General features: G+C 33.1%; 1 long non-coding RNA gene across 1 annotated transcript; it reads left to right on the top strand.

Moving 5' to 3' along the window:
- The first annotated feature begins 310 nt into the window (after positions 1-310).
- On the top strand, positions 311-12564 carry LOC110743966. The gene is made up of 3 exons (XR_002523856.2): positions 311-1985; positions 7632-7707; positions 8106-12564. It is a non-coding gene; the product is annotated as an uncharacterized LOC110743966 (long non-coding RNA).
- The last annotated feature ends 2120 nt before the right edge of the window (positions 12565-14684 follow it).

Genomic DNA, 14684 nt, shown 5'->3' with positions numbered 1-14684 from the left:
AAACTCATGTTTTTACATAGATAAGTCAGTTTCTAGAATTTTGAAACATATGTTCAATATTAAAAATAACTATGAAACTGTCATTTAAAATGTCTATCTATATTTAAGTTTTTTTAACAGTAGTTGCTTTTAAAGAATTATTGTAAATGTATAGTTTCTGATGAAGAGTATTTAATTATTCATATGTTTATAATTACTATTTTTCATTTCAATTTAGTTATCATTTTCTAATGGAAGTTTCTATTCTATATTTTTAAAATTGCAGTGTATTAAATATACTCAGATGTTTTATTTTAGTTGGTCATTTATTGAGAATGACCAACTAACTATCTCATGTTATCTATACACAATGAAGCATTTAAAATGAGTTATCTAATGCTATCTTCTTTAGTAGAATAGAACTTTTCTAGACTTACCAATCATTGTTTATTTTTTTTTCTGTGTGATAAAGTGTTGCTGATTTAGGAACTGTATTTTTAAAGAGGTGTTAATTACATTGTCTTCTCTATGCTTTTGTTTTTGCTTTATGGGATTACAGAAAATATTTTGGAGAAATATATACGTTTTCTGAAATTTAACTTAAGATACAGTCAGGGTGTTAACATTTTTGTGATAGCACAGTTCATATCAATGAACACATTGTAGTTGTTAGAATAATTTTGATAACAATTAAAAATGTCGTAAATAGAACAGTCACATGAAATTTAACTTTCCTATGTGCATACTCTTGACTATTATCATTTAGAGGAATCAGAATGTATCACTTGTATACCTGTTTTTTTAATGATAGTGCACTATTTTTAGGAATATGCATCTTAGTACTCTACCTGATTAAATTTTCTTCCACATGTTGTGAGAATAAATGTATAATGTGAACTCTGAATTACAGAATTCGAGTGTAAATTGCTTTGCCATATTCTTTAAGGTTAAAAACATATTTTAAACTTCCTAATGGAATGTATGTAGATAGCTCTTCCCCTCAATAGATTGTCTTATGCATATTACATGATTATTAGCACTTATAGTTGCTGTTGTTGCTTCTTAACTGATAAAGAAAAATCATCATCATATTTCATTTATATATAATTCATAATCTAAATTAAGACACACATTTGAGGATAGAATTTTCTCTCATTAGAATATATGTGAACACTTTATGATAAAATTACATGTGTATATATGGATTGTAGAATAAAATATGATGAGTTAAAAATAGAGAAAAAACCTCTATAGATTAAATAAGGAAAATTATAGGTCTTTATACCTCATAGATGGAATGGTTGATTGTACATCTTTTAGTATAAGACATTCTGGGTATGAATCCTTTACTTCATAGTTGTGTGTCTTGGACAAATGTTTGCCCATATCATCTATGATATGGGGTAGAAAGCTAGCATCTACTTTATAGAGTTTTTGTGAGTATTAACTGCATAAGTCCACGTAAACCACTTTAATTGATGTTAGAGACCATTGTTATTCTTGAAAATAGGGTTAGTTGAGGCCAACATACAGTGTTATCCCTGTTATCAATTCTGGGATCCATCTTATCTTAAGGCTTGAAAAATAATATGGTGCGGGGAGGGCAATAGGGTGGTCTGTGTGGTACATACTGGAGTTTATAGATACAACTTAATATTGATATTGATAAAATATAGATTCAACTATGTTTTTCACTAAAAATAGAACCCAGAAATTTCAAATTATGGGAACAAAGTAAATAGAGCAAACAAGAAAAATTCTGCTTTTAATGTATTTTTGTCTGTATATAATAATAATTAAGTACTTGCTCTATGTCTCTACGTCTCTTGCTCTCTTTGCATAAAAGTACCTTGAAGGATAAATTTCACCCTATTAAAAGGGGTAATTTCTCTCTCTGTGTGTCTCCCTGTCTCTCTCTCTCATTCTTTTAACAGATTTTTTCTTCTGAGAAGTTTTTTAGAGAAAGGACAAAGGGAACTCATAAAAGCACTGGGATCCTGATCAAGGTAACTATAATTTTAAAAATTATATTATCTTACATTGTCTTTTAAAACAATGAGCTTGAATTACTTTTGTGGTCTTTTTATGTGGACTTGATGTTATTTATTTTGATTCAGATTTGATTTTCTGGTGCTTCATAAATTTGAGGCTTTCTATCTTTCATTAAATTTGGAAATATTTGTCATTTGAATATTGCCTTTCTCATATTCTCCTTGTTTTCTCCTTCTCTCCTTCAGGGACTCCAGTTACTTCTTTGTCATTGCCATTTTGTTCTCCATCTCTCCTAATCTTTCTTTCATATTTTTCGTCTTCGATGCGTTCACTGCTTGGGGCAATTTTTTAAAGCTATCATCCAGTTCACTGTTCTTTTTCTAGGTATGTTTGATAGAGAGCTTGACCTGTCCATTGTGCTTTTGTTTTTTTAACTATCAGAAGTTCTACTTAGTCTTTTTCATATTCTGTATTTTTATTTTTATAAGCTTCCATAGCACAACCATGATTTTATTTTACTTTCATTCTTGTAAACATTTTAAAAATCCAGTATATGTAGTTCTTCAAAGTCTAATTTTGCTCTTTATTCTTTTGCCAACTCTTGATCATAGTGAATTTGTTTCTTTGTTTTCTAATTATGTTTCTGAGCTCATATTTGCTTAATCTAAATCTGTGGACATTCTGTGAGGTCCGAGTTGAAGGGATGTTTTCTCAGAGAGAATTTGCCTCTTTCTAGGTTATGGAAAGCCAAAAATACACTAGCTTTTCTGTTTCAGGTTTCCCAGTCCATTCAGATAGAGCTATTTAAACATAAGTCTGTGAAAAAAAATAACCTGGCTTTTGAAGGGAGGATGAGGCAGAGAGTAGCAAGACACTTTTTTTTTTTTTTTTCCTTATAAGTGTTACCAGGCTGAGAGCTGTGTTCTCCTATTTTCTTTTCTTCCATGGCCAGTAGACAGACCCTTTTTTTCGTTTTTCCTAGCTCACTCTTAAACTATAGTCCTCCAAGGATCCTGATTTATGAATGGAGTGATAGTACTAACTCTCTACCATACGCAAGTCCCATTCTTCATGCTTTCCAGGAAAACTGAGACTGTTAATCCGCAGTACGCCAAGCACCTATAGCCCAGAAGTAGCTTTAGTGCTCATTCAACAGTTTATTATATTTTTCTTTATGTACTCTAAAGACCCAGGAATTTTCGTTTATTTCTTGTACTCTCAGAAACGCACTTAAAAGTACCTTTTTTTTTTTTCCTGCATTTTAGGCATAATTTCTAAGCATTCTTAGGTGTGAGAATTGTTAATATTCTAATCTGACAGTTTTCCAGAAGTGGACGTCAACCAGGTGTACTTGTTTAATTAAAAGTATTTAAAAATAAGCTTAAAAAACATTTCTTACAGAACAAACTAACACTAGCCCCATTTTGCGCTTAGAAAATTAATTTTGTAGAACTGGAGCAGAGCCTCACGCCTATAATCCCAGCACTTTGGAGGCCAAGGCAGGCGGATCACATGAGGTCAAGAGTTTGAGACCAACCTGGTCAACATGGTGAAACCCCGTCTCTACTAAAAATACAAAATTAGCCGGGCGTGGTGGCAGATGCCTGTAATCCCAGGTACTTGGGAGGCTGAGGCAGGAGAATCACTTGAACCTGGGAGGCAAAGATTGCAGTGAGTTGCAATCACACCGCCGCACTCTAGCCTGGGTGACAGAGTGAGACACCTGCTCAAAAAAAATAAAAAGAAAAGAAATTTAACTTTTTTTTAAAAAAAATTTAAGATTGTTATGGCTAATGGATACAAAAATCAATTAGAAACTTAATTTTCTTGTACATAAATTTGTTATTAGTCTTCTTTTCTTCATTATTATGTCTCATTTCCTCTGACCCCAGGTTTCCTGTCCCAGAATAACAAGCAAATTCTTGTCCTAGCTGCAGAAGAGATTGCCATTTCTCTGTTCCTGACTACCAGATGCCACTGTTACCTTTATTGAGTGTTGGAGTTTCATCCCATAGCCTCCTTTACCCAAAAGGGAGAAAAATCTGACTTATCTGGAACCTAGTTTGTACTTATTTTGATGGCATTAAGACCCACCTGCCATTTCCCTTGATGACTGAGGCCCAGGTTTTTGAATTATCTTTATACTCATATATCTTTGTGCTTAAACCTTGAGTCACTAAACCCTGGCCTTATTCTAATATTTTGAAACTGCCTTTTCCCCTCCCCTAGGTTTTCCCTGGGTTCTTGGTCTTTGTTCTTCTATCTCACACTGCCTGTCACACGGCCACCTACTCTTTGCACGGACAATAGACATTTGCCTCAGAGGATTACTTTCCTTATTGTTCTATATTTTTTCAAGAAGGAAACATGTTATTTCATTTTTCTTTTTCCTAAAATGGACTTGTTTTTGTTTCAGAGTTATAAAATAATATATCTTCATTAAAAATTTCCTCCAAATTGTAATAAACTATAAAAGAAGAAAGTGAATCTTCCCTGTAATCTTACATAGCAGGGAATATCACAATTAACAGTTTGCTCGTTCATATGAATTTATGAATACAAAACACAAATATAATGACAAATGTTATTATGCCTTAAATTTCATTTTGTAACCAGAGTTTTTCACGCCAAAGTTATTATGGACATATTTCTATATTAATGAATAGAGAACTACCATATTGTTTTTAATTACTACAAAGTATTCAGTCATATAGAATATGCATAATTTATACATAGTCCTTGCCTGGAGAAAATATAAATTTTCTTTAAATTAGAAAAAATGCTGCAGTAAATTATCATATGTACAGTGCACTGTATGATTTATTTCTATGGTATAAAGTTCTGTAAGTGAAATTGCTGAATAAAATGATATGCCCTTTTTAAAATTTGATACATATTGGCAGGTTGACCTCTAAATAGGTTTATACTTCTCAGCACTGAGCATTACGAATTCTATTAATCTTCGTCTATATAATTGGTAATTTATGATATTTAATTGTATTTGATTTAGTTAGAAATATTTAACAGCTTTTAAAATCTGATATTTAGATGAAATGTCAGCTTTTTCAAAGGTTGAAATATGGATAAAGATAGATATAGATAATGTCAATTTACATGTAAATGACGTACTAACAGTAATACAGTGCTTTATTCTTTGCTAAAACAATTTACAGGTGTATTTAGGAAAAATGGTGAATTTTTTCTCTTGACTGCCACCTTTTATCCCTTTTTTAATCCTCAGACTTAAATATTATTCCTATTTTGCTATGTGTCCTAAGAAAGCTTTTATTTTAAGAAATAAAAATGAAATGCTCAGAAAGGATTGTGGGAAGGGTTGGAGGCAGAGAAAAACAAGGAAACAAGGTTCTTTTTTTGTTGTTGTTGTTCTGTTTTTTTTTTTTTTCCCCTTATCAGTGATCAGGCTGAGAGCTGTGTTTTCCTACTTTCTTCCTTGGCCAGCAGATACATTTTATTTTTTTCTAGCTCACTCGAACTATAGTCCTCCAAGGATCCTGATTTGTATAGACACTCACATACATCTTGGTGTTTTGGGTTTTTTTCCCAACATAAACATTTGTTTTTGAGAAGTGTAGATATAACTAGTTGCTTTAGATGGCTCTAACATATTTAATAGTGAGGTTGTTGGACTGTCTATTTTAATATTCCCCTGATGGTGTACCTGTTTGCCGTTTCAAGTTATTCACTCTTACAAAGGGCTGTGATGAGCATTTCTGTACCTGTCGTGCTTATAGTGCCTTTTCTTGGCAATGGCTCACTCTTTCCTCACCACAACCCAAGATATCAGAAATAAGATCAGAGAGGTTATTACCTTGTTGAACCAGACCCTGATGGTAAAGGGGAGGATGCACTTGAATGCAGGCCCAGATCCCAAAACTAGTGTTCTTCTTACACAAAGTAGGTCTCTGGCCAGCATATGCAATATGTAGTATCATTTTTAAGTGCTCTAACACAGCAATAACAGATTGTTGGTAACCAATGTAGGAAAATCACACGCTAAACACGCTAACATTTTTCTCCTAGCTATTCTCCAACTCCAACATGTGATGCTTCCCTTGCTTTACGTGTTTGAATGTTGTCCAGTTTTTACCAAACTCAGCACGCATTCTCATTTTTTGCTCGATCCTTAGCTATGCCATTTGCGTGGTATGTCTTGCTTTATCTCTCTGCACTTTGTTCTCCCTCATCCTTGTTTGCAGAATCTCCCTACCATAGATCAAAGCCAGAGATTTCATTCTGGTGTTAGTTTAGCTTTCTAAAGCCAGCTTTTCATACAGAGGTAAGAAAGGAGGATCATACTTCTTTATAAAATGAAGCCATTTTGCATAATTATATGTTAACATTTTCTCATTTGTATAAACTGAATATAAGAAACAGACGACCTGGCGTGGTGGCTCACGCTCATAATCCCAGCACTTTGGGAGGCCCAGGCAGGCAGATCACCTGAGATAAGGAGTTCAAGACCAGCCTGGCCAACAGGGTGAAACCCCATCTCCACTAAAAATACAAAAATTAGCCGGGCATGGGGGCGCATGCCTATAATCCCAGCTACTTGGGAGAATACGGCAGGAGAATGGCTTGAACCCAAGAGGCAGAGGTTGCAGTCAGCTGAGATCACACCACTGCACTCCGGTGGTGAGATCACACCACTGCACAAACAAACAAAAACTGACAAAAACAACAAAATAATAATAGCTAATAAAAAATGAGTCTAACTCACTTGCCTGATAGTGGGCCAAATTCTTCACATGTATTTGTTCATTTAATATTTCCAATTTATCTCTGAGGTTTTTAGTATTAGTGTGCTCATTTTATAGGTAAGAAATTGATTCTTAGAAAAGTTAGATAACTTGACAAAAATAATTCATTTATTAGAGAAGAAATAAGGATTTCAATCAGATGTGCCTGGTTTCAGAGCCTTACACTGTGTTTTCTTCTTCAGGTGAATAATCAGATGCGTAAGTATGATTTCTATTACATTGAGGGACAAATTATCTTTCTACACATGTAATCTCTGAAATTATAATGAGAGTAAATGTTGAAATAGACATTAATATACATATTCATTTGACTTATAACTTTTCAGGATTTTATCCAAGGCTTAGGGAAAGGAGATACTATGTATAAAACTATGATTGTGTCTGTTGTGTTAATTTATTTTGTATGCTATGGTAATATGTAGTTTCTAGGCTTCAATAGAAAACTATTGCTAATTTATCATACTGACTTATTTAGGATATTTCTTATTTAAGATAAATACAATAAATATTCAAGAACCATAGATCTAGGGTAAAATACTTGGGACATATATTGAGATAGAATAATAAGATCCATTCAGAAGTCAGATTTAGCATGGGAAGTAAAGCTAAAGTAGGAAAACTAAAGAGAGCACGAGGTCAAGACGAGGAGACTTCTCATAACAAACATTAATAATAACACCCCACCTGTAGGTCAAGTAATTTTCATATGAATACAGTCTATGTGACAGTCAGCCTGCTAGAGAGACATCTCTCAGCGTCTGATGCTGCCTTTGGTAAAAGTGTTGTTATTGTTTTAATAATGTTTTATCAGTCTAATCGTCATTGTATTTGTTTATATTCATTCTATTTATTTTATTCAATGAATTATGAAATTCTTTTCAGAGTGTCAATAAACAAAAAGTCGTGTGAAAAAGAGAGAAAACATCATCACCATGGATAGAAAAACAGTCAGAATATGGTAGGATCTGAGAAGGTATAATTGCATGCTTTGATATTTATGATGAAAGACCAGAGCTGAAAGAAAAATGACAAAAATGCTATCTTAGCCCTTTATGAAACAAAGAAAACCTGAAGGTCGTGCAATAGTGATTTTCATCATTCCTTCCAAAGCTTTGGCAAGCTTTGAAAATTCGTATGTAATAGCAGCTAGCATTTCTAAGTGAAAATACTTTAAAATCATCTTGGGACATATAGTCTATTAAAGGAAAAACTTCATTTTCTTTCCATAAAGAAAATATAATTGCATTTCAGAACCTTATATTGAGTCTATTTAAATAAGTGTATTTTTAGTGCATATTTTTATTGCATAGTTTATGGTAATTTCTTCCTTTCTCTTTTTGTTTTATTTCAAAGCAGGAAGTGTATTTAGTTAAAAATCAGGATCATATATTTAACAAATTTCTGAAAATTATTTTGTTAAAAAATGACTTTCTGGACAAAGAATAGGTTGAAAAATCTAAAAGGCTGTTGTACTTTCTCTTATTCTACAATGGATATTGTGAAAATCACGTAAGTACAAATTCCCTAGAGAATTAAAGGGGAAATGTTTTAAATATTTTAAAGTTCTTAATAAAATCCAATTTCTTTTTCATCAGTTGAACATGTTATAAGACAGAGAGAGCTTTTGCCTTATAGAATTACTTATTTATGCACATTCATATATTCTGTCATGAAAGTATGGCTTTTGTTGTTCCATTACTGGGAAACATGAAATATTTTTAAATTGTTCCAAAACTAGTTTTCTTCTGTCTAGGAACATAGAAATGAATAAATTCCACAGGACAATTAACTGAGCTAGCCTTGTCCCAACATATGTCTAAAATAACTACCAAACAAGTAAACTATTCACTTCCATTCATGATATATCATTTACAATGATGTTTTTAAAAATACTTATTACTTAAATATAAACATCTATTTGCTCTCTCGAATTCACCCCACAGTTGTAGGAAATCATGAGAGAGAATGAATCGGTTCGTTGTTATGTTGTTGATTGTTTTTTCTCTCCATTTCTGCCTTACTTTTACCAACACTCCTTATTTTAAAAGAATTTTTAAATAGGGGAAGCATAATGATTATTCAAAAAAGGAAAGTATGACTCTTACTTACCCAGTTAATGCTATGTGAATGTGCCAAACATCTGGGCTTTATATTACCTTGGTTAAAACATCTGTTACCTTTAGCTCTTTCATATCTGTCATTCTTATAAAATTTCCCAGTAAAGTCTTACTGATTCTTTTTCCATCCTTTAATTAAGATGTGCTTTAGCTATGTAGTACTACAGTGAGTTCCTTCCAGGAACTTCTTTATTAAAAAGTAAAAAAAAAAAATAATTAATTCAATTAGATACTTCACTTGGATGAAAATTCAAGAAATGATTATGACTGAAGTAAGGTGGAAAGAAAGGCACATTTAAAACCACAACTTTAGGGGTAGACAGTTTTTTTTTTTTTTGATGCAATAAATTTACAATGTATAGAGATACAACTGTCCTAATTGCAAAGAAAAATCCTTACCTACCATCCCGGGAATCAAGAACAAAGCTAAATTTCTCATTTCTTTTCAATTATAAGGCAATCATAACCTTATATAAAATATTGTTGAGGTAAATTCTACTCACTAAAGCAGAAATTTCACTTAAATAATATGCTAAGTTACCAACTTGTCAATCTGTTTTTTTCTAATTGAAATATTTACTTGGAATACTTTTTTTGGTCGCTAAAAGTATTATTTTGAGTCATATTTAGTTCTCTTTAGTATCTGAAAGCTGTCTAAACAGCTTTCTGGTGAAAATGATAGCCCACTGCTAGCCCACTGATGAGAGACACTATGTAGCAAATAGAATTTTGTGTCATTGGCTATGCCAGTTTAGTGTTATTGCCTGTTTTGGTTTTGAGTAATAGGGTATATGTTCTTATTACTCAGTAGACTGTGTTTCAAACAACACAAAACACTGTATCTCAGCTTTAGTAGATTTCCTGTTTGCTCTGAACATATTGCCTTAAATTATTCTTTTCATATTTAAAAGCTGAGTCACAAGTATAATATCAAAGACTATAGAAAGCACAATGTATTCACATCAGAATGATCTTTGTCCCATTAACCCTGAGAGTGGAAGAGAGGTCATGGGTTTTGGGAGGCAACATAAATGGCCATATTTGGACTTGCATGTTTGAATTTGTAAAATATTTTTAAGAAGAGCCAAGGAGACAAAATTCTTTTAACACTATACTAAACCTTATAAATTATAAATTGCTATTGTTTGGATTAAGTAAAATACAGTTATCTTGAAGACAAGATTTTGTTTTTTTCTACAGAGTCAAGAATCATGAAGATTGAAGATAGAATGATACAGAAATCAAATAAATAAAAAATAGGTTATTTACATTCAAAAATATTTCACAGTGAGAATTTTGCAAAGTATTGTAGGGAAAAAGCTAAAAAATAACTGTTTCTCTTCGATTTGGACATGCATATACTTCTGATTGTTCCCAGAAATTTACCATAGATAATACTTTCGTTACTATACTTAATAAGAACTAACTATTGTGGAATAAGTTTGGTAGAAGCCATGGTCTGTTTGAGACAATTAATAGAGTGAGAACTACTTAATATTAAAGAATGTAGCAAGAATTTACTCTCAATTAAAGCTGGGTTCCATGATGAGAAAGTAGTTAACTATTTTCATGGACATGTTTTGCCATAAAAGACCGTAATTTGTTTAGGGTGGCAAGTGCCATTTCTGAGGTCTCCAAATCAGGAAAAACAGGTGGCTAGTTTATGTCCCAAGGGTGCCAGAGTGCCATCAGTGCCATCTAGTGGCAGTCATCGTGAACTGAAGGTACCTGGCCCCCACGATGTAAAGAACTTAACAATAGGAACCAACATTTGAACGTCTTTGTCTTTTACTGTTGACAGAATTCACATCCAAACAACAGTAATGTTAAATATGAATAAAAGTTAAATAAATATAACATATTTTATTACATGACTGATTCCATCATCATGGAATGGATTTTCTTGGACTCCTCAATATCCTTATTTTAAAATTACAATGTTGATTTGACATAAATTTGACATGATTTGACAATTATTGTGGCACAAATGTCAAATATAATAACACTCGGTTTATATATTTCCTATTTTTTGTTTCTCTCAAACTGATTTACAATAATTATATAAGCATTATATAAATCATCTGATCTCTCAATTTAATAGTCTCCTTTAAATCCATTCACTTTAGGTAAAACATTGTAACAAATAGCCTACAGAAGTATTTCCTCTCCCCAAAATACTAGCATACTATTCCTAAATGTATGAAAACCATTTGATATTTGGAGTTTTCTACATAGAAATGATGACTTCTTTTTAAAATATATTAACAGTGAATTCCCATAAAATAGATTACAGTTGTTAGTTTTGACATTTCCATATTGACCTCTTATTCTTCACAATAGTTTTTGAACAATCTTATCATAGGGCTAACAAATGACTACCATAGGCTAAGAGGCCAGTAAGTTCCATTTGTTGTTATTGTAGAAAAGTGAGGCTGGACATGGTGGTTCACCCCTGTGGTCCTAGCACTTTGGGAGGCCAAGGTGGGTGGATCACGAGGTCAGGAGTTCAAGACCAACCTGGCCAAGATGTTTGAAATCACATCTCTACTAAAAATACAAAAATTAACCGGGCATCGTGGCGAGCAGAATAGCATCTACTCAGGAGGGTGAGGCAGAAAATTACTTGAACTCGGGATGTGGAGGTTGTGGTAAGCTGAGATCACACCACTGCACTCCAGCCTGGGCAACAGAGCAAGACTCTGTCAAAAAGAAAAAAGAAAAAGCCAGTGACCTGGAGTAAGGCGACTCATCCTAGTGTTGGTTAGCTTCTGACTTTATGGCTATGGTCACCCAATTTTTCTTTTTACCACTTATTTCATCTGTAAAACGAGGTAACTTGTTCTCAGCAGAATCACTTAGGGAGCCATAAACAAGACCTACTATATCTGAGAAGGAAATGGCTGGCATAGAAATTTTGACTGAGATTTTTATAGGATTCAAAAAAACTCAACTTTATTGAAGTTTAATTTTCATATAATGGTATTAACCTATTTAAAATGTACTTGAGGAGTTCATAAAAGCCTACACCCATGTAACCACCAGGAGAACAAGCATGTGGAATACTTGATCACATCCAAAACTCTCCTCCTCATTCCTTGCAGTCAATACTTCCTCCACCCCAGTCTCAAGTTTTGATTAATTGTGTTCTCTGTTTTTGCTCCCTACATATCCCTTAATCTCTTTCCCTGAATGTCTGAATTTGAGAACTGTAACTCTCAGGTGACTACCACTGAAAAGTGCTATGATTTAATGAAGTTTATGTGATAAATTTGATCACTGTGTTGGCCACCATTTTCTTCCTCCTGCATGGCCGTAGACCTTACTGGTAATCAAGATGAGTTAACTTGATTAGGCACATAGTTAATCACAAAAGAAAGAGCAAGAAAGTCTAGGTTTAAAGTAGGTTAAATAGTTACTTTCTTACAAATCAACAAAATGAAATCAACAAAATCTAAACTTAAATGTGAATTAATAATAGCTTTTTCCCATGAAAAAGGTATTTACTAGTGCTAATACTCAAAATGTGGTCTCTAAATGTTACTTCCCATAGGAAAAAAAATAGAAAACAAACAAACAAACAAACAAACAAAAACAGAGGTTATTAACAAGTGACTAATTCCAGATCTAGAGCAGAAAGTATAGAAGATAAGCTATCTTCTTTTTTTTTTTTTTTTTTTTTTTTTTGGCCAAAAAAGAAAAAAGTTACCCAATACTGATGAATTCATATAAAATGAACTAGGTAGTCCAAAAGATTTCTATGGCCTAACGAGTGACAACTTGAAGTTTGTTTTTTATTTAAATAACAAATGCAATGTATTAAAATATATCAAATACACTTTTAAAAGGGCAAAGAACTTTGAAAAGTTAATATTAGGTTTTAAAAAAATCTCATTGCTTCCTGTTGGATGTTACTAGAATACCAGATAATTATTTTGAAAATTGAAAATACTAACAAGCATTTAGTTTGCTCTTCCTGCATAAAATGTATTTTAGGTTAACAAAATAGTGGGTAAGTGTTTTAGTCTGCTTGGACGCCATGACCAAATATCATTGACTGTGCAGCTTAAGCAACAGAAATGTATTTTTCACAGTTCTAGGGGCTGGAAAATTCAAGATTAGGGTGCCAACTGATTCAGTGTCTGGTGAGAGCTCTCCTCCTCACTTCCTGGTGCCACCCTCTGCATGTAGTCTCATATAGCCTTTCCTAAGTGAGTGTTATTGGAGAGAGAACATGGTTCTGTCCTTACAAGGGCACTAATCCCATCTTGAGGGCCCCACCTTCACGAACTTCAATAAGTCTAATATCTCCCTAAGACTCCCAGCTCCAAATATCACATTGGGGGTTAGGGCTTCACCATATGAATTTGGAGAGGGGGCATAAAAGTATTCAGTCTATAACAATAAGGGAAAAGTCTTTAAAAAAGAATACTGGTTGTTAAAAGCAGAAGAAAGAGTAAAATAAAAATTAAGCATTTTTCATGCTTTTAAAAATTAAAAATAAAAATATGAACCAGATTATAATCACCCATGGATATTAAAACCTTGAGATAAAAGGCTTATGGGCATATTTTTACTAGAAGAATCATGCTAACACCACATGAACCCAACAATCCATTTGAGCATCACTGAAAGTGTGTGGTGGATTCAATGATTGGCCCCAATGCCTTTTTTTCTTTTATTCTTTAATTCTCTTTTATTAATATATAATAATTTATATACTCATTGGGGGCATGTGAGTCTTCCTTACATCCAGAGAACATATAATGATCAAGTCAGGGTAACTGGGGTATCCATCATCCCTAGTGTTTATCATTTTTATGTGTTGGTATCATTTCAGAACCTCTCTTCTAACTACTTCAAAATCTACCGAATATTGTTGCTATGTATTGTCAGCCTGGTCTGCTCTCAAACATGATAACTTTTTATAAAAAGCCCACTATATGCTTGTTCCCATAGCCAACTTCTCTTCATCCTCCCCTCTCCCCACCTACTCTTATCCATTTCTGATATCTATGGTTGTATTCCCTGTCAATGAGATCAAGTTTTTTAGCTCCAACATGCAAATGAGAAAATGCAATCTTTGTCTTTCTGTGCCTGGCTTATTTCACTTACCATAGTGACCACCAGTTCAGTGCACATTACTGTAAATGACATGATTTTATTCTTTTTATGGCTAAATAGTATTCCATGGGGTATCTTTATTATGCTTTCTTTATCCATTTGTCTGTTGATGATGATCTCAATTCTGTAACCCTCTTTTAATGCCAGGTTTCACTTGGTCTGGACATGCGATTTGCTTTGGCTGAGGTATATTTGTGGAACTACTATGCCCATTTCAAAGCTGGGCTTTAGGAAGCTTTATGGGTTTCCACTTATTTTCCTGTGCCTTTTCCATTCTGTGGAGAACAAACCTGATACTCTAAGGTGGATGAGAGAAGTTTCAAGTAGAGCTCCCCCAGCCATCAGTGCCTATATCTAACCACCTTCCTAATGTATAGATTTGCTGAAACACAGCTGACACACAGATCTATGAGAATAAATGCTCATTTTTATATACCACTGAGATGTTGTGGCTTTCTTTTGTTTTGTAACATTACTGTATTAATAACTCACTGACACAAATGAGATAAACGATGTGCCTCATGATAAATGTAATAGGAAGGACATTCACAACCTGTGAATCATTCTTCTCCAGACAATGGAAAGTTAATCTACTATTCAAATATTAACAATAAAAACATGTTAAATTTTGTCACAAAGAAACAGTTGGACATTCTGCAAGTTAAATGACAGTTTTTACCAAAAAGTGGGAAAAAAT

This window comes from Papio anubis, chromosome 8 (assembly GCF_008728515.1).
Source record: "Papio anubis isolate 15944 chromosome 8, Panubis1.0, whole genome shotgun sequence".
Lineage (NCBI taxonomy): Eukaryota > Metazoa > Chordata > Mammalia > Primates > Cercopithecidae > Papio > Papio anubis.
This window is presented reverse-complemented; position numbering and strand designations above follow the sequence as displayed.